At 40.5% G+C, this 20,933-nt stretch overlaps 1 protein-coding gene across 3 annotated transcripts in view; it reads left to right on the top strand.

Moving 5' to 3' along the window:
* PRIM2 (DNA primase subunit 2) overlaps positions 1–20,933 on the top strand; it is a 460,188-nt gene that overhangs the window by 124,114 nt on the left and 315,141 nt on the right. Inside the window, exon 1 of one of the 3 annotated variants that reach the window (XM_053600945.1) lies at positions 11,878–12,070. The exons of the other annotated variants lie outside the window; for them this stretch is intronic. The gene's annotated coding sequence lies outside the window, so the exon portion shown is untranslated. Of the gene's footprint in view, positions 1–11,877; positions 12,071–20,933 lie in introns of those variants that run through there. 3 annotated transcript variants of the gene reach the window in all.

Raw genomic sequence — 20,933 nt, 5'->3', positions numbered from 1 at the left:
TGGCACCCTACTGACTGAGCTACGGGTGGCAAGCTGATATTCTATTTTTTTAATAAAAATTAATAATCCTTTCATGTCATCAAATAGCCAGTTAGTATCCAAATTTCTCAGAATGCCTAATTTTTATAGTATTTGGTCTATTCAAATCCAAATGTCAACAAGTGTCTTAAGAATCTTTTGATCTATAAGTTCTTCCTCCATTTCTTTTTTCCTTGCAATTTATTTGTTGACAAAAATGGGGTCATTTTATCTATGAGAGTTTCCCACAGTTTAGATTTTGTTGATTACTTCCTTTTTTAAAAATTTCCTATTAAATAGCAGTTAGATTTAGAGACTTGGTCTGATTCAAGTTTGATTGTTTGGCAAGAACTCTCAAATCAATAAGTGGTTCAGCGTGCTTACCTCAAGAGGCACACAATGTCTGATTGTCTCTGTTTGGGGGGATGTTAGAAGCCACTCATGCTTATGGCCTCGATACAGTACTGAATGAGGATTTACAACATGGGGGTTTCTTCATTTCTTTGCTAGACTACATCAAGAGAGAGATACTTTTCCTTAACAGCTATTAGATCTTCCTGGGGTATAGCTCCTACAATAAAGCAGGTTATGTGTTTGACTGATTCTCTTTATTTAGGTGGTCTCATATTCTTTTTTTTTAATTGTAAAGTAAATTTTATTTCAGGTTAATGTGAGGATACAAACAGCCAGGTCAAAATATTTGATTTTGTTAGGTAGAGTTCCTCTTGTGCTTATGTTCCACAAACAAAAGAGAGTTTGGTATTCTTAAGTGAAAATCGCAGCAAATGATTTAATGAATCAGCAATGAATGATTGCTTTAATAACTTACTGATTTTTATGTCAAGTTTTATATATTGTAATTTATTTCATTCTTATGAACTTATTCCCTTGTTATAGTTCCATGAATGTGAAATTACAGCATGATACCATACATTTATTCGTTGGGTCTCTGGTTACTAATGAATTTTCTTTGCATCAATTTTAAGTTGATAAGAACCTGAGTGGATTCAGGAGATTCTGGGGAAAGGCATGGGTGCTTGATTATTGGAAATGAGCACCAGGCATATGATTAACAGGGCTGGCAAACATCCCAGTAGAAAAAATTTTGATCAACTAAATAGTATTCCTTTGTCCAGTGAAAAATCAGGAATGGTCTGGGCATAGTAGTAATGCCTATAAACCCAGCCCACCCAGGCCAAGGCAAAAGGATTGGTTGATCCCAGGAATTTGAGTCTGCAGTGAGCTGTGATCATGCCACTGCACTCTAGCCTGGGGAACAGAATGAGATTTTTTGGGGGGGGGGAGCACAGGAACAGAGAACATATATAATTTGCTCTACTCTGGGATAGGGATTTGTAAAACAGCCACAGCAGAAGGACAAGTCAGCAGGAGAATCAAGTGTTCTAATGAAATATTGCTGATAGGATTGTCTATGATCTCTAGGGGTGTGAAGGCCAGGCCAGGCCAGGCCAAAAACAAATGACCTGAACTGGCCCCAAATCAGAGGACAAAGGAACCTGGGGAAAGGAATTCTCCATGTTACAGAACAGGCCAGGGAATAAATCTGAGAGCAAAACAGACTAGAACTAGCACAAGGCCTCAACTTCCCCACTCTCCATGGAAACGTCTTCCTGGAGGTCCCAGCAAGAGGAAGGAACAGGTTTGCAGAAAGATTCGACTGAAGTTTATTCTGTCCTTAGGATGTTCAGGCCATGTTTACTTCATTTCTCTCAAGCTTTCTTGGGGAGATTGAGGCTCTCTGATGTGAGTTTCCTGTGTCAGTCACGGTTCGGCAAATATTCTTGATATTTTAAACAGACGAGATTTGATACAGGGAGATGCCAGATGTGAAAGGCCTGAAGTGGGATATGGAGGAGTCCCAGAGATTATCAACAGCAGAAAGCTGCTGCCCTGCCTACAATCTAGGGAACAAAAGGAGCCAGATCACTAAGCGGAAACCAGAACCACAACAGGCCACGGGCAAGAGCTGGGTCCGTGGAAGAGACAGCCACTGCTGGAGACCAGGCCTGAGGCAGAGAGAGACAGGAGAAAGACCCTCGCTTCCTCCTTCCTGCTCTCACTTCAGGGCCTCCTGTGACCTGAACTGGCCCAAAATCAGAGGACAAAGGAACCTGGGGAAAGGAATTCTCCGTGTTACAGAACAGGCCAGGGAATAAATCTGAGAGCAAAACAGACTCGAACTAGCACAAGGCGTCAACTTCCCCACTCTCCATGGAAACGTCTTCCTCCTCTTCCATCTCCATGGGTGTCTGATTTCTGCCTACTGCTTCACCCAGGCTCCCTTGACTGATGGTTTCCAGTGAGGCAGAGCCAATGGTTGGCACCTGTAGGAGACTGGGTGGTGAAAGAAAGGTTGGGCTACTTTTCCCACTCACTCCCTGCTTTAGTGCCCCCTCTCTGGAGGGGCGTGTCCTCCCATCTCTACAGACCCTACTGGGGGGTCTCCTCAGCGCTCTAGGTCTCGCTAGGTCTCCCCAAGAGTGGCTTTCTTCCACTGCTGGTCTCTAGGTGTCTCAATATCCCTGACAAATCCCCCCAATCCTGCCCACAGCTCCATCAGGAGGTCTTTTTTAACAAAGATACTTTTTAAACAAAGCCTTTGTTTTGGCTTGAATTCTGCTTCCTGCCAGGACCCTGGCTGGTACCCTGACCTGCTACCTTCTTTTCCAAACTCCTTGCAAGTATCACCCTCCCTTACCGCCCTCCTACCCCCACCGCCCAGATCAACAGTGTGGGATAGTAGAAAGAGTACCGACCTCAGTGCTAGACTCACATGGTTTTATTTTTGGTTTAGCCTTACTGATAGAATTACTGGTTGGGAGAGTTATTTGACCTCCTGAGCCTTAGTTTTCTTGCTGGGACAGTGGACAGTGGGGATAATGATGGTCTTCGCTGAATTATATTGATAAAGCTGTGCCTAACCCATGTGTTCCAGAGCTCATCAGCTCGTTGTTACAAATGAGCTGTCATGAGGTGTCCCAAAACACCGTCTTTTATATTTTAATTTTAATGGCATGGATCCCCTTCCTACTTGACTGAAAGAAATTAGCTCCCTTCAAAATATTTCCAGTTATTTCTAGAACTTTCTAAGGAAGTCCCCTTGCAAACCAATCTGCCTTTTGCCATTGCCATGGTCTTCTGTGCTGTTATTTTTCCTCTGCCACAGCTCCCATATGTCCAGCTTCTGCTTACAAGGCCATTTGCTAAGGCTTTGCCAAGGCTGAAATTTTTCCAGGGTCATTGTCTGCCATGAGAACACAGCCCAGTCAATTAAGTGTTGACTCTTAATGTTCCCAAAGAGTCTGGTCCTTGGGAGGCCTCCATGTGGCCCAGCTCTGTGGAGCAAAGAGAACGGCTTCCCCCGGCTCCGAGCCATCTCAGCTCCGGGTCTGCTGGGCTTGTACCTAAGGCTTCTCATGGTCTCCTTGACTGATTCTTCACTTAGTTTCCCATGAAAACAAAACAACTCACAGAGGTTCAGTAACTTACTTCCACCCTCTTTTCTGGAAGGAGATCGTGGCCAGGGTCAGGAAGGGCTCAGATGCTTTGCCACCTGCTTCATCCTCTCCCCCCCACAACTCTCCCCAAACCCATTTTACTAAACTAAAAAATTTATATTTATAAACAATTGTGCAACAAAAAGGGCACAGTTAATCAAGGAGGTGAGGTCTAGATGGTCTCTGTATAGGAGCCAGAGTCCAGTCCAGTTATAGAGAAATGATTCCTAGTGTAATGCCAGGTAGATGGTGGATTCTCAGTAAAGGGTATTATCAGTAAAGGATATGTTATTATCACACATGTACAAATGGGAAACTCTATTTCCTACCATTCAGATGCTGTAAATTTGTCCAAGTTCAATTTATGTATCACTGTTTACCTGGCTCTAATCTCTTCAGCATGAATTAATCTTTGCTTCTGTATTAGTCTCTTAGCGTTGCAATTGCAAAGTACCAAAAACTGAGTGGCTTTAAAACAATAAAAGTTCATAATTCTGGAGGCTTAGCAGTTTGAAATCAAGATATTGGTAAAGCCGACATCTCTGACAGCTGTGGAGAGAATCCTCACTTGTGTCTTCCTTGTTTCCGGTGGCTCTTGGGAATCCTGGGTGGTCCTTGGTGTGCGGCTATATCACTCTAGTCTCCACCTCTTGTTGCGTGGAGATCTTCTCCTGTGTCTGTGTCCTCACGTGGTGTTCTCATGTCTTATAAGTGGATTAGGGCCCGCTCTATGGTATCATCTTAATCGATTATATCTGTAAAGAGCCTATTTCCAAATTAAGTCACATTCTGAATTATTAGGGCTTAATATCTCAACATATCTTCTTGGGAAACACAATTCAACTCACAGCATCCTGCAATAAGATTCTAAAATTAAATAGCAACGATATTATTTCTCTTTTGACATCTATCGCACAAAGCTTATTTTATACTAATTTGTCTTTTATCTCCCCCCAACACTGAACATTCTGAGGACAGAATCTATTTCTGGGTCACTTTTGTGACAATACCTACCTGCCTCATAATAGGCATGATAGCTAATAAATGATTGGAACCAAGGTCACACCCTCCTTTCCTGACTCATGACCAACTCAGTACACTACAGTGTACTGCTGCCCAGCTGGTATGTATGTTTGTGAGTTCCTTGTGTTTTCAGTTCTTTGACTGATTTCTTTTCTTGAAAGGATAAAGATCAGAATAGTGGGTTTGGCTAGCTGAAACAGCTGGTGATATCCTGTTCAGGGGGTTAAGTATTTATGTTTTCTGAGAGTGTGCAGTGGGCTTCACTCTACCAGGGAAACAATAGTGTTTGTCCCCAGTTAATGGTTCTTTTTTCCTCTTCTACATTTTCAGCATCCTGATGATGTCCTTAGTGACAGTTGCTATGGAAGTATTCCATAGCAACCGTGTTTCCCACAGCATTGGATAGTGTGGTGCCTGGAGCCCTCTTTAGTGCAGGTTATGATGACACCAAGCCATGGGTTTTGTTTTTGTGCTTGTTTTCTGGCCTAGTAGCTGGTTGTCCTCAGGGGAGTAATGTGCATGTATTTTGGCTTTACTTGTCACATTGATTTCCCCCCCTTTTCATTGCTTGGCACCATCTCAAATATTCAACTTATTATTTCACAGAATATAATGGCAGAGCCAGCTCTGTCATTCTTTCATTGAATAAACTGGTAAATAGATGCAATCCCTCTAATACCAATGTGGTAATCTAGATTTGTTAAAGTCAAAATCCTTTTTAGGATGTGCAGTTTATAGATTGAACTGAGTAATGGGTGGAGGAGAGAAATCTGGGCCATCCAGAGATTTGGACTCTGATCTACTCTGTAAGATGGGAATAGGTTGTAACACATGGCTTGGTGCCTATTGCTCAGCGGCTAGGGAGCCAGTCACATACACCCAGGCTGGCAGGTTCAAACCCAGCCTGGGGCCTGCCAAACAACAATGACAACTACAACAAAAAAATATAGCTGGGCATTGTTGCAGGTGCCTGTAGTCCCAGCTACTTGGGAGGCTGAGGCAAGAGAATCACTTACACTCAAGAGTTTGAGGTTCCTGTGAGCTGTAACACCATGGCTCTCTACCAAGGGTGACATAGTGAGACTCTGTCTCAAAAAGAAAGGAAGAAAGAAATAGCAACACATGTCCCAACTTCTTGATAAGATTGCAAAAATGAAGATCTCATGATTAATGTACATAAAAGCAATTTGCAAGTTGTATGGTGTTATAAAATGCTCACAAATATCATTGTTAATCACAACTAGAGTCTTAAAACTCCTCAGTCTGCTTTTGACCTGAGTGACCCGGGGGAGCAACTTAATCTCTGGTGGAGACTTGAGTTGGCTTTTTCACTGAGCCATCTAGACAAAATGATGCCAGGCTGAAGCATTCTCACGGCCATCAGGTTCTATGTGTTAACCTTTTCATTCTGTTTCTTTTACCTTTTATTTTATTTTTTTTTTAATTTTTTTTTTTTTTTTTTTTTTGTAGAGACAGAGTCTCACCTTACCGCCTTCAGTAGAGTGCCATGACGTACACAGGACTCACAGCAACCTCTAGCTCTTGGGCTTCTGCGATTCTCCTGCCTCAGCCTCCCAAGCAGCTGGGATTACAGGCGCCCGCCACAATGCCCGGCTATTTTTTGGTTGCAGTTCAGCCGGGGCTGGGTTTGAACCCGCCACCCTCGGTATATGGGGCTGGCGCCTTACTCACTGATCCACAGGCACCACCCTACCTTTTATTTTTTGGGCAGAGGGTTAGTGAAAGAGAAAATATAACATTAATAATTAGGTTGAAGAGCAGAAGGAGAAATCTGGATTTCTTTTTTTTTTTTTTTTTTTGTAGAGACAGAGTTTCACTTTATTGCCCTCCGGTAGAGTGCCGTGGCGTCACACGGCTCACAGCAACCTCCAACTCCTGGGCTTAGGCGATTCTCCTGCCTCAGCCTCCCGAGTAGCTGGGACTACAGGTGCCCGCCACAACGCCCGGCTATTTTTTTTGTTGTTGTTGTTGCAGTTTGGCCAGGGCTGGGTTTGAACCTGCCACCCTCGGCATATAGGGCCAGGAAATCTGGATTTCTTAAGTATCTTTTTCAAGTTAGATCTTTTAGCATAAAGTCTCTCTGGTGCCTTTATTGCCAGCTTGGCATGTTGGCATATATATCCTTATAATTTTGCTCCTCCCAAAAGGTTTTTTCTTTTTTTGCATACATTTTGGTTTAGGGAGACACTTAATCACTTATGAGAACACACTTTTGCATGCAGACTTTCACAATTCTAGGAATAATTCTGAATGCATTTAGTGATTTTGAATTATATATTTTAAAAAAATCTATCAATTTATTCCAGAGCATATTTACACTCCAGAAATTGATGTCTTTGCAACTGAACAACATTTATTATACAGAATTCCCGGACAACTCTAGATATACTTATTATACATGGCTCTTGAAGCATTTTCAGTTTGCTCATTTGGAGCAAATCTTGTATTAAATGCAGTCAGTTCCTAGATACTGACTCATTTTCCAAATCCAAGTACACTTTTTTCTGAATTGACTTTCCCCTGCCTCTATGTCATTCAACTATTCTTCAATGTATTGTCAGAATATGGTCAGCTCATCATTAACAGGAAACGGGCTTCTCGCCCACTATTATGAAAATAGAATGAAGTCAGATAATTTCATTTTTAAACTATAAGAAAAAGAGGAGTAAAAAATGAATAGCCAGAAACCTAACTAATTTCTAGGCTCAGGACTATGATTACAAAGAGCCCAAACAAATGACAACCCAGAAACAAAGAGAAAATCTGAAATTTGCATGGTATTAAGTAGAATACAGCATAATTTCCATTTTACTTTAAATATCAAGTAGCTACAGGATGAGTCAATATAAATAAACCAAGCAAACAAGCCTTTATGGCAGAGAACAGCAGTTTTATGTGGGCAGTTTCATGTGTTTGAGCCTCTCAACATGAAAATTTGGCCATATGCTTCTTAAGATTGTTCCTCTGTATTTAGATTTTTGGTGCTCTAGGAAGCAAACCCAGAAGGCCTACAGAATCAATAATGTCATCTCTAAAAATATCAAAGTTTTTAATTTTACATAATCAAATAATCAGCTTGACAATTTTTGCAGCCACAGTTGCTAATGGGACTGATCAAAGTGATAATTTGTGTGAAGACCAAGTTTGAGGTTAAACATTTAGTGCAGATTTTATTCAACCATGTGGATTATCCACTCCAGATATATTCTTCATGAATTGCCGTGGAAAAGAGTGATGTTTGTTGCTAATGAATTATCTATTTACCTGCCCTGATCTTCTACTTCACTTTGAGTATGTGGGGGAGAAAGGAAAACTTTCCTTTTGCCCCCTGAAGGTTTGCTGAAAGATCAACTCACAATTAGACAGATTAATAAATGAAAGAGATTACAAATTTATTTACCATGTGCTTGGGGAGAATTACAGAGTGATCTCTCAATATTCCAGTGGGGTCAAGAAGGTTATTTACCCTTGTTTTAGAGGGGGAGAGGAGATGACACTATAGATAATTCTGTTGAGTGGCAATAAATGATTGCTAGGGAGGATGGCTAGATACTTGGGAGAATAAATGGATGGGGGGGGGGTTGGGAAACAGATTGACTTGTAAATGATCCTCTTTGGAGATTAAATTAACCTGAGAGACAAGTTTTACATTTAAAATGGGTTGGGCCAGGTCTAGTTGCATTGTTGATCTTTTTTTCCAGCAATATATTGAGTTAACATGGAGGGAAAGGGAAATTGAACATTCATTTGATGGAATGATTTTATGAAGATGGAAGGAAAGCCCCTTTCAGGCCTATTAATCTCTAAGGGTCTTTCATTCAAAATGCTCTTTATACCAAGGAGTTGTATTTTGGGGTGAAATTTCTTAAGTTCCTTCAGAGTCTATTCCCTTTTCTTCATTTCAGACTAAACTTGTCTTTTCTTGCAGGAAGGTTGAAACTTGGAAATTGTAGGAGAGATTCTTACACCCTGATAGAGAACCAAATACCTTCCAGGCTTTCTGCTATCATGTTGATCCATAATACTATGAAGTAACTATCTTATTTAAGCCCTCAATAGCTCTTTCCCTTAATTTAAGAATTCAAATGCTAACACCAACTTCTTATTTATTTTTATGAACATTAAATTTTGTGAATTGACTTGGTACCAGTAAAGACGGTTTCATTAATTATTTAAAGCATTTGTTGTCAGCATCTCTCTTTAATTAGATTGGACTATGCTGTTTAAATCCATTACAGCCTAGGGCACCAGAGGTGATTAAAAATAAGCAAGAAAAGGTTATAAATTAATAAAAGCTAGAAATGGAAATAAAAATGAAGTCTAGATATCCTTGCAAAAGGATAGGTCACATTTAACTGTGGTGCAGAAAAGATCTGAGATTTGCTCAGAATGAAACCATTATTGTAGGGCTCTTGTGAAACAGAGGCCCTTGAGCTATGGGAGTTGAGCAAATGGAAGCAGAAACATCATCCTTTTAGTCTATTCAGTGTTGTTTGGGCTTTAAAAGAATAACGGCTGTTGTTTCTGGCTTTGCAATTTAAGTGAGATGGATTTAGAAGAGCCCTAGGAACATTATCAAAATGTTGGGGTGGGTGGAAGGTTCTTTGAATTTCCTAAGTTGTCACTTCAGTCTCAGCAGCAGGAGGGGGAGAGGACAGGCATCTGCCTGGATACATTTCTCCTTGATTTCAAGAAACTATCAGGTTGGTGCAAAAGTAATTCAGTTTCTGCATTGTTTAAATTTGTGTCCGATACTGGAATGCAGTCTGAATAATGTACTCATGTTGTACACGATTTTAACATGCATTTCTTGCTTTTTTTTTGCTATTGACTTATTACTTTTTGTTTATTTTATATTTACTTTGGACTATGAACATGACGTTAGACAAGGAGAAAATTCCAGTGATCTTATTCAAGTTCAAAATAGTTCCCTAAGCAGCAGACACAACTCGCAACAACAGCAATGCGTTTGGCCCAAGAACTGCTATTGAGTGTACAGGGCAGTGTGGTACGAAAGGTTTCCTAAAGAAGACGGAGTCTTGACAATGAGTAGTGTAGTGACTGGCCATCTGAAGTGGACAGTGACCAACCGAGAGCAGTCATTGAAGTTGCTGAAGAACTTGACATCGACCATTCTACAGTCATCTGGCATTTGAAGCAAACTGGAAAGGCGAAAAAGCTCAGTAAGTGGGTGCCTCATGAGCTGAGGGAAAATCAGAGCAATTGTCATTTTCAAGTATCGTTTTCTCTTATTCTATGCTGTAACAACGGACCATTTCGTGATCAGATTGCGTCGTGTGACGAAAAGTGGCTTTTCTATCACAACCTGCGATGACCAACTCAGTGGTTGGACTGGGAAGACCCTCCAAAGCTCTTCCCAAAGTCAAACTGGCATCAGAGAGAGGTCATGGTCACTGGTGGTCTGCTGCTGGTCTGATCCCCTACAGCTTTGTGAATCCCTGTGAAACCATGACATCTGAGCAAATCTGGGAGATGCACTGAAAACTGTGGTCAGCAGAAAGGGCCCAATTTTCCTCCACAACAGTGACCACACAACCAATGCTTCAAAAGTTGAATGAATTGGGCTACAAAGTTTTGCCTCACCTGCCATATTCACCTGATCTCTTGCCAACCAACTACCACTTCTTTAAGTGTCGGTACAACTTTTTGTGGGGAAAACACTTCATAACCAGCGGGATGCAGAAAATCTGTGGATCCTGAAGCACAAATTTTTACACTATAGGAATACACAAACTTATTTGCAACATTGTTTATTGTAATGGTGCCTATTTCTATAAATAAAGATGTGTTTGAGCCTAGTTATAATGATTGAAAATTCATGGTCCAAACCCATGACTATTTTTTGCACCAGCCTACTATTAAGCTTCCTTTAAGTCAGGAATGTAGCCAGGATACCCTTAGATGGTGCTGAAATTACTTTACTGTATGGAATTTTGTAACTTGGAGGTTACAAAATTGCTTATGACTTACTTTCTGTTTATTTTATATTTACTTTGGACTATTTTATATTTACTTTGGACTATTCTTACACAGTATAAGAATATTAATGTTAAAACCAAAAAGGCAGAAAATATTCTATGATTTGAGCCTCAAGACAAGAAGATTTCATATATTGAGAGGACTAACATGTCCTTTTTATATCACATGGTATCAGAACGTCTATGAATATAAGGTGATTGAAGATTCTGCTTATGAAGCTTATAGCTGAGGTTAGCCTCATGCTCCAGGGCACTGGGAAGAACCTGTTATCCAAAACCACCTCCCTCAATCCTCCTGTGTGTCCTCCTAGCACCAGTCTGTTGCTATTAGAAAGCCATTCCATTGCCTTCGTCCATTGTACTGTTTTGAATAACATGCTCTTGTATTGAAAGTTATTTTATAAATAAATGCTTTATAATCTGCTTTGCAACTTTCATGTTTTGACAGGCACTATGTCCCAAAATGTCTTGTGACAAAAACATGCAAATATCTGTGACATTTGGAGAGACACAGTATAATACAAAATTAGGTCTGCTGGTCGGATCCCCCGCAGCTCAGTTTCTGCATTGTTTAAATTTTATATCTACTTTGGACTATGAAAATGATGTCAGACACGGAGCAAATGTGTCTATGATTTTATTTTATCTTTTTCTCCTTAGTGTTTTCCAGGGCGTGAAGAGTACAGTAGGGAACAGAGGCGTTAAGGATGGGGGACTGGCTTCAGCCAGGAACAGCTCCGTGAAGGAGGAGGGACAGGGTGTCCAGCAGGTGGGGAGGGGACAGAGACCCTGGTTGTTAGGAACAGTGCCGCAGACTGGGACACCTTTTCCTTCAACATTACCCTGGACCTCTGTGGAATAGTCTTTTTCCATGTGATAATTACACATGAAGTAAATTAGAATAAAAAAGACTATGTATTCATTTAAAGATTACGTTTTGTGTTTATTTTATGGCATTGTGGTAGGCACTAGGTGTACAATCTGAGGCACCCATTAAATGCAGTCAGTAGATTGTGACTGCTTATAGTGTTTGTTCTCTTACCCAAGAGGGTAAAATTGTGGTCGGTAAAACGCTAAATCCAACCCATTGAAGGCATGGCACTAGAATTGGGCTTCCCAGTGGTTTAAAATTGTGTTTCCAACTCTTGTCTTAAGAAGGACTTGAGCTAGTGAAGGTTTTACATGAAGGAAACCACACCATAGAGCTGGAAAATCTTACAGCATATTTTGCTGCTCTTTTCTCCTCCTCCCCTTCACCCCCCTTTCTCCTGACCCCCTTTCACAGAAACTGCATTCTCTAGGTCTGGGAGGAAAAGGAGATCCCTGCTTTACACCCTTTCCTCAGATGGCTTTTAGGTTATTGGCAACTAACTTTAACAACTGCTAGAGGACTCTCAGCACTTCAAACAGAGAAACCTTTCGGGAGTCAGTAACTGCAGTGTCCTCAGGAGAATTTCCAGGAATCCATGGCAGTGGATCCATCTATCCCAGGTAGGACACCGTCACCTTCTTTTTGGAGAACTGTAAGCCTAGATTGCCTCAAGTTTCTCTTCGCATATAGGGATGTTAGGGAAAGCAGCGTTGGCAGGATAGGGGAAATAATGAAAATAGTGAATGAAATTAGTTTCATTTCGTATATAGTTGAGGTTCTACTGTGTGCCACCAGGGGCTCCAAAATGGAAAATAACACAGAGCTCCTGTCCTCAAGAGACTCACAAACACATGTATGAAACTGAACAATGTATGATAAATGCAAGTGGTCAAAGTATGGGACGATGGTAGCACGAGGTTGAAAAGGGCAGGGAAGGCTGCGTGGGGGTGGGAGGGGGCGTGGGTGAGCTGAATGCTAAAGGAGCAGTTCTTAACCAGGGCAAGGCCTTTCCATATTGAGGACAGGCTGGAGGCCTGTACGTGGCTTGTGATGCCTGGAAGGGAAGAGGAGAAGAGATGAAGCTGAGGAGGAAGGCAGAGCCCAACTATTCTAAGGTCCCTTGTCTGATACACCAAGAAATCTGGGCAGCCTCCTCCATACTCCCCAGGGGCACTGAGTGATCTGAAGTAAGGCAGCGAGCATTGAAAAACAGTTTGGGGGCCAGGTGTGGTGGCATGTGCCTGTAATCCCAGCACTCTGGGAGGCTGAGGCAGGTGGATCGCTTGAGCTAAGGAGTTTGAGACCAGCCTGAGCAAGAGTGAGATCCCATCTCTACTAAAAAAAATAGAAAACTAGCCGGGCAGTGTGGGAGGCTCCTGTAGTCCCAGCCACGTGAGAGGCTGAGGCAAGAGGATCACTTGAGCCCAGGACTTTGAGGTTGCTGTGAGCTGTGATGTCACAGCACTGATGTGTGTCAACAGAATTAGACTCTGTCTCAAAAAAATAAAACAAATGAACAAAAAAACCCAACAAAACCAAAACAAACAAACAAAAAAAAACCTAATGAATTAAAATAAACAAATAAGTAAAATAAAAACAGTTTTTGAAGCCAGGCACTGTGACATGTGTTTGTACTCTCTGTAATTTGGAAGGCTGACGAGGAGGATAGTTTAAGCAGAGTGTGAGGCCAGACTGGGCAATACAGTGATACCCTGTCTCAGAAATAAAAATGGTTTTTTGTTTCCATTTTTAATCTTTATTCTTATCTTATAAAATCTAAAAATTTTCACTGAAGAAAATTTAGAGGTGATAGAAAGGCATAAAGAAGGAAGTATAAAATCATCTTTAATTCCTCATGCAGAGATAACCACTGCCAATTTTTGTATATTTGGTATATATCTGTTTACATGTTTGTGGTCACTTCCCATATACAATTCTATGTCTTGCTTTTTCCTCAACGTCATTTTGGGGGTATTTACCTACTTTATATTCTTTTTTCTTTTTTTTTGAGACAGAGCCTGAAGCTGCCACCTGGGTAGAGTGCTGTGGCGTTACAGCTCACAGCAACCTCCAACTCCTGGGCTCAAGCGAGTCTCTTGCCTCTGCCTCTCAAGTAGCTAGGACTACAGGCACCAGCCACAATGCCCAGCTATTTTTGGGTTGCAGTCATCATTGTTGTTTGGTGGGCCCGGGCTGGATTCGACCCGCCAGCTCAGGTGTATGTGGCTGGCGCCTTAGCCGCTTGAGCCACAGGCGCTGAGCCTTTATATTCTTTTTTTAAAAAAATACACTTAATTTTGAAATACAGTGCACCAATTGTGAGTTGACCGCCATGGACTGTAACAAACTGGTCAACATACCGAGGTGGTCAACATAAGGAACTGGTTCTACCGTACTGATACTTACATGTGGTGCATGTCCAGTCTATGAATATTAGATCAACTTAAGGAGGTGCCAGTGTAGGGAGGTGGTCAACTATGGTGGTTCCACTGTACTTTTAGACTTAGAGAAGAATTGTGAAGACAGTTCAGTGAGTCCTGTGTGTCCTTCATTGAGTGTCCCTGAATGGTAAGAAATTAATTTATAGCTTTCTCATCTCTCTGTCAAATGTACTTTCCTGTGCGGCGCCTGTGGCTCAGTCCGTAAGGCGCGGGCCCCATATACCGAGGGTGGTGGGTTCAAACCCGGCCCCGGCTGAACTGCAAACCAAAAAATAGCTGGGCGTTGTGGTGGGCGCCGGTAGTCCCAGCTACTCGGGAGGCTGAGGCAAGAGAATCACTTAAGCCCAGGAGTTGGAGGTTGCTGTGAGCTGTGTGATGCCATGGCACTCTACCGAGGGCGATAAAGTGAGATTCTGTCTCTACAAAAAAAAAAATGTACTTTCCTGTACCATATGTTCACTGAGATTCTAATGTGACCACTAACTAACCTGGAAAACCGACCATGGTGCCGTGAGTTCATGGACACTCCCAGCCTGAAGCAGAATTGTCCTTGAACAGGGGTTCCCTGGAGTCACAGTGCGTTAACTTGGAGGATGGGAATTCTGGACAATAGCATCGTGCTGGACAGAGAGGTGCTCCTGGGCAGGTGGCACCTACAGCTTAGCCTGTGTGTGAGAGCAGCTGTGACATTACTTCCAGATCAATCCTCACTCACTAAGATATTGATACGTGATTTGCAGATGTTTCTCCCTATATTTATAAAACCGATTTCTTTGTGATCTTGACCAGTTTTAATCCTAAGTCTGATCCAGCGTTTATTGACATTGCTCAAAGCCAGTAGCAATGACTTATGCCTAAAGTCTATAGTCTTATGACTCAAGTCTAAAGTCTTGGGTTCAACCAGTTTGGTCCTCATAGATTGTTCAAGGAAAATAACATGTACTGGCAAAAGTCACCAATAATGATAGTCTCAGTCCTGGCCTCTCTGCTTGTCCCTTTTCACCATTCACTGTGACCTCTTCTTTTTCCAAGCACCCTTTAGGGCCATTGTCATGCTCTGCCATTTGTGTGGTTGTATCTACGTATATGTCTTACTATATTGTACATTTCTTGAGTATAAGATTATCTTCTTTCTTCTTAGATATTTCAAAATGCCCAGCTCATTACTGTTCCATGCAAACAAATATTTGCTCAGTTGAATTCATTAATTCTCTATACTTTTTCTCTTGGAGGAGTCATGGAGTCTCACAGCATCAACTTACATCTTTGAGCATGTAAATTTGTGGGTATCTCCAATTGCTTCCTAAAGGGTTCTGCTTCAATATCATACTTTCATTGCAAATTCCAAAAGCCTAACGGTTGTCTCTTTCTGAAATGGGCTGAATTATGTCCCTCCTTCCCAAATTCATATGCTGAAGTCCTGACTCTCAGTACCCCAGAATGACTGTATTTGAAGATGGGGTCTTTAAAGAGGTGATTAAAAGCAAAATGAGGTCATGTGGACCTTAATCCAACATGACTGATTATCCTTATGAGAAGAGGAGATTGGCACACAGACACACACACACACAGGGAAAATGATGTGAAGACAGCTGAAGATAGCCACCTCCAAGGCTAAGAGAGAGGCCTCAAAAGAAACCAGCCCTGCCAGTACCTTGATTTTGAACTTCTGGCATCCAGAACTGTAAGGAAATAGATTGTTTAAGCCGCCCACTCTGTGGCACTTTGCTGTGATAGTTACCTGAATTATCCACTGGCTTTCCCAATGCACCCCCACATTTCTCTTACTTACCAACATTCTCTAGGGCATGTAAATATTTGGAGGTCTCTTTTCTAACACGCTCACTCTTCTCATCATTACTAAATGTTTGTTTTGCTTTCCCCCTTTATGTTATTGGCACTGCATTGACTCTAGTCTGCCTTGATTCCTATTTCATAGCCCTGACATGTTTCCATCAAGCAGCTTTACGCAGATCTCCAGATCTGATTTCTCTTTTGTGATATACTCCCACCTGCTCTCTGAGTGCCACTTGTGCTGAGTGACCAACAACACAGCTGTGCATTTGCCCGCATGGTTGCCTGTGTTGGGAATATCCTTTCTTTTCTTTCCCAGGGCCCGGTAACTTGTAGAAATGGACATATAATTATGTGTCTGCTTGCTGTCCTCTTACATGATCTATAGCTCTGAATTTGGCATATGCCTTTGACTTCTTAGTCTCAACCTCCAATTCTCTCTCTCTGCTCTGTCCCTACACCAGTTACAGTTTAAAATATTAAATTAACATCATCATCAAAAAGATACTTCTCCATGTAGTTATATCACATATACAGGTGGCAGATTGACATAGGGTTAAGTTTGAGCTTTTGGTTTAGTCTCATTCTTTTATTAACTTGGTGATGCTTGGAGAGCCCTAAAACTTTTCTTTTGGCCCAAACTTTAAAGTAAAGATAAAAATGTTTTACGTGAGCATTTGGAAGAAAAATAGAATGACAGATTTGTAAGGCTTTCAGAAAGACTATCTGATATTATTTGTTGAGTTTGGTCTTCTTGATGTTTCCCATTTGTCTCTTATTGCCCTGGTCCTGTCTTCTGAAGTGCCTGATAAACTCCTTGAAGGCTCAGGTCATAGGTCTCGTATTCTGTCTGACTCCGGAAGCACCAAGTCATAGTTTAATAAATACTGACAGCCTTAAGCAAAAGCAAAGCCCTAAACAGTACCCTGTTTCCCCGAATATAAGACAGTGTCTTATTTTAAGGTGTGCTCCTAAAGATGCGCTAGGTCTTATTTTCAGGGGACGTCTTCTCGTTCCTGTAAGTAGGTCTTATTTTTGGAGGATGTCTTATTTTTGGGGAAACAGGGTAGTTGAAAACCTTTTAAATAGGGTGATTAGTCAACCCGCTTTGCGTGAGATGGTTCTGGCTTAACCTCGTCATCGAGCATCATCATGGCAGCATCCCTCTCACTCTCAAAAGTGTGATTATTTGAACAATAAATGATATAGTCCTCTTCCCGATGAGTGGCCCTGCTTCAACAGAGCTGTGGAAGTTTGTTTCATGAAGATAAAATAGACAGAGAGAAAACTTTTCTTCAAGGAAAGAAAAGCCTGAAAGAGAAAGAATTGAGTCCAAAAGTAAGAGGTCTCTTGGGGAGAATATGTCAGCTAATGGAGATGATGAAGCCTGTGGGTAAATGTATTGTCCTTCAATGCTTAAATGTGAGATAAGACAGATCAGCTGCACTTCACTGTCATATTGCCAAGTTGAGTCTTTGACTTTAACTTTTGGCAGATATGCTTGGATGCTATACAGTCCAAAAAGCTATTAGTCAAACTGTTAAACTGTTTTGTTAGAAATTAAACATGTATTCATGATGTGTTCTATATTCCAATTTTAAATAGTTTTTGTTTGCTTTTTCATTACTTATGTAACACATGCACATAGTTTCATTCTGTCTAGTTAAAATGATAAGAAAATATATAGATTAAAAAATATTTCTCCCTAGGGTGGCGCCTATGGCTCAGTGAGTAGGGCGCTGGCCCCATATGCCAAGGGTGGCGGGTTCAAACCCAGCCCCGGCCAAACTGCAACAACAACAAAAAAATAGCCGGGCGTTGTGGCGGGCGCCTGTAATCCCAGCTGCTCAGGAGGCTGAGGCAAGAGAATTGCGTAAGCCCAAGAGTTAGAGGTTGCTGTGAGCCGTGTGACGCCACGGCACTCTACCCGAGGGCGGTACAGTGAGACTCTGTCTCTACAAAAAAAAAAATATTTCTCCCTCCATCATTGCTTATCTTTCATCCACCTAACCTTACTTTTTGATATGTAAACCGATTTTTACCAAAAATAACATAAAATAAATATTGAGTATGAATAGATTATAAATATTGAGAATTCTATAACATTAACAAGTTAGTAATTTTAAATAAATTAGTCCAACCTTTCTGTAAGAAAATTGGTCAAAAATGCATCAAAGTGTGAAACACATGCTCTTTGACTCAATAATTTCAATTCAGAGAAATAATTGGACAAGCATACAAAGATGTATATAGAAGGATATTCATTGCAATGTTGTTCGTAATAGCAAAATCTGGACACAGTTTAGTGTTTCATCAATAAGAAATTGCTTAAATAGGCAGGTGCAGTAGGTCACGCCTGTAATCCCAGCACTCTGGGAGGCCAAGGTGGGTGGATTGCTTGAGACCAGCCTGAGCAAGAGGGAGACTCTGTTTCTAAAAAATAGCCGGTGTTGTAACTGGTGCCAGTAGTAGTCCCAGCTACTGGGGAGGCTGAGGCAAGTGTATCGTTTGAGCCCAAGAGTTTGAGGTTGCTGTGAGCTATGACACCATAGCACTCTACCAAGGGTGACAAAGTGAGACTCTGTCTTTAAAAAAAAAAAAAGAGTTGTTTGAGTTTCTTTTTCCCTAGCTGATGTGAGGAAATAGTGCCAATATTTTTTGTGTGAATAATTACCTCTATATATTAAATACTTCTACATACTGAGGACTTCTACATATTAAGTGTTTCTGCATAGTGAGAATTATCTTCTATTAACAAAAATTGAATTTTATAAAAATAACAGTGAATATGGGGGAGTATTTGATCCCCTGCTTAGAGGTTTAATAGGTAGCAAATCACTGGTTTATTATGGAGTGAGTTAATCTACATAATTCTACTCCTAAAAAAATGTTCCCAGTCAGGCACTGAGCAACATAGCGAGATCCTTTCAGAAAGAGAGAGAGAAAGAGAGAGGAAAGAGAGAAAAGAGAAAGAAAAGGAGAAAGAAGGAAAAAATGAAAAAGAAAGAAAGAGAGCTCTCTTCTGCCAAAGAAGACATTTTGTATGAGAAGAGGCAGATTATATTTTTTTAAAATGAATTTACCAATTTTAGGGAAATAAGAAAATTCATGGACGTTATAGAAGAAAATACACAAACAGCCTGTTTTTCTCTTTGTTTTAAATCCCTCCAAGGGCCAAATCTTAACTGCAAATTGCTGGATAGTCATCTTTCTGAGAACAGGTATGCAGTCTCTTTAACTCACTTGCCAAACTGAAAGAATCATCTTTTTGTCACCATCTTCCATTTGTTCCCTGTGTCTCCAACATATTGAAGAACAAAACTATCCTCTCCAATGCCTGGGTTAAAATAACCTCTAAGTTTGGGTGGAAAGATTGGAAATTGGGATAGGATAGAAGGGAGGAGGGGGAAGTAACAATTGTATGACTTTTAGAAACATATCAATATTTCATACATTCAATACATTAAAAATTAAGAAACAAGGATTGGTGGTGGTGGGGACCTGAAATGGAATGTTGATAGCACCAGTGGAACTTAACTGTATTACAAATGGATGAAATCACATTAAAGGGTGTGGAGAAGGGAAAGAACAAACCTAAATAACTTTGGAAACAGTATTTTCACTGCACGGACTATGGCTAAAAGATAAAAAGTGCTGTAGACAAATAGAAACGCACATAAATGAAACTATAACACAATTGTACACAAACATTGTCCTCTAGTTAGGAAGTTTATTTTTCACAAAGGTATGAAATGGCAATTCTGAATCTACTTTATGTATATTATAGGATCGTGCAAACTAATTAATAACTTAAAGACAAACAAGATAATAGATAATGAAAGCCAGGGTTCTCACTGTTGATGAAAGGAGCAAATAAACAGAGGAAAGGGAAAAAGATAGAATAAATCTAGTGGTGCTGGAGCTATAATTTTGAACTACAAATTCCAGGATATACATATACAGTATGTGTGTGTATATATATATAGAGAGAGAGAGAGAGAGACAGAGAGAGAGAGAGAGAGAGAGAGAGAGAAACAGACAAAGAGAGAGACAGAGAGAGAATATGGTAGGGTGGTGTGGTGGTGATATGTGTGTGTGTTTACACCTAGCATATATTTGCTAGGTCTGTATGCAGAGGGGGCCTAGAATCATTGACACCACAGCAACGATGAGCATATCCAGCACCCAGGCCTTGATTTCTAAATCTCATCCTTCCATTAAAAAGAACCAGGACTCTTTGGAAAAATGCTTGATACCAGGGCTGGAGAAAGGAAAGTAACAAATAGTCTGTAATAGCTGGTGGTGCCAAAAAGTAAGAAAGTGCTAAAAAACTGATGGGAACATGTTGAGAGGATATAGGAGCCATTTGGCATAATTTAAGGAAAATAATAAACAAGAATAATGAAGGCTCATAATCCATAGGATGAAATAAATATCCACAAGTCACACTAATATAAATAAATAATTGAATAAATAAATGGGGGAAGAAAAAAACCCATTCTCTCTCCTTTTTTACAGTAGAGTTCCAATTTATAAATATAGAATAAATGGTAGCAATAGAAAATTATTGTTTGGCAAACATCACATGAATAATTGTTTCAGGTAAGAATCATCAATAAGTACCAAAGTAGTGGTCAAAATATGATGTGAAATAGTATGTTTACATAGTCTCGAGTATGTCCCTTCAAGATCCTTAGAAACTACGAAGGGAAAACAGAGTAACTTTTCAGTGGAGAAAAGTTAGCCATCTTAGCCAAGTGATAAATATTGTCATTACCAGTAATGAGACATAATATTCTTATGTCTCATTACTATATTCCATATGTCTTTCCATATAATATATATTCCATATGTCTTTCCATATAATATATTACAACTGCATGTAATCATGAAGAAACATGGGCAGTCTACAGAATAACTGGCTAGTACTCTTCAAAAATAGTAAGGACACGAAAGATGAAGAAAGGCTCAGGAACGGTTCCTAAGAGGAAACCAAAACCCTGACAACCAAATGCAACATGGGATCAGAAAAAATCCATCAGTGAGACAAAGTCTGTGGGCACAGTTGAAGGTCAATGGTCATTTTTAATGTCATTTCCCATGTTTTAATAGGGTTGAAATGACTTTAGAGTGAAAAGTAAAACAATTTAGACAAAAGTTAAAAACAAGAACACTGGGTAGGCATGATGGTTCACAACTGTAATCTTCACATTCTGGGAGGCCAAAGCCCAAGGATTGTTGAGCTCAG

Source organism: Nycticebus coucang, chromosome 9 (genome assembly GCF_027406575.1).
Source record: "Nycticebus coucang isolate mNycCou1 chromosome 9, mNycCou1.pri, whole genome shotgun sequence".
Classification (NCBI taxonomy): domain Eukaryota; kingdom Metazoa; phylum Chordata; class Mammalia; order Primates; family Lorisidae; genus Nycticebus; species Nycticebus coucang.
The sequence above is the reverse complement of the archived record's forward strand: the minus strand, read 5'-3'. Positions and strand labels throughout refer to the sequence as shown.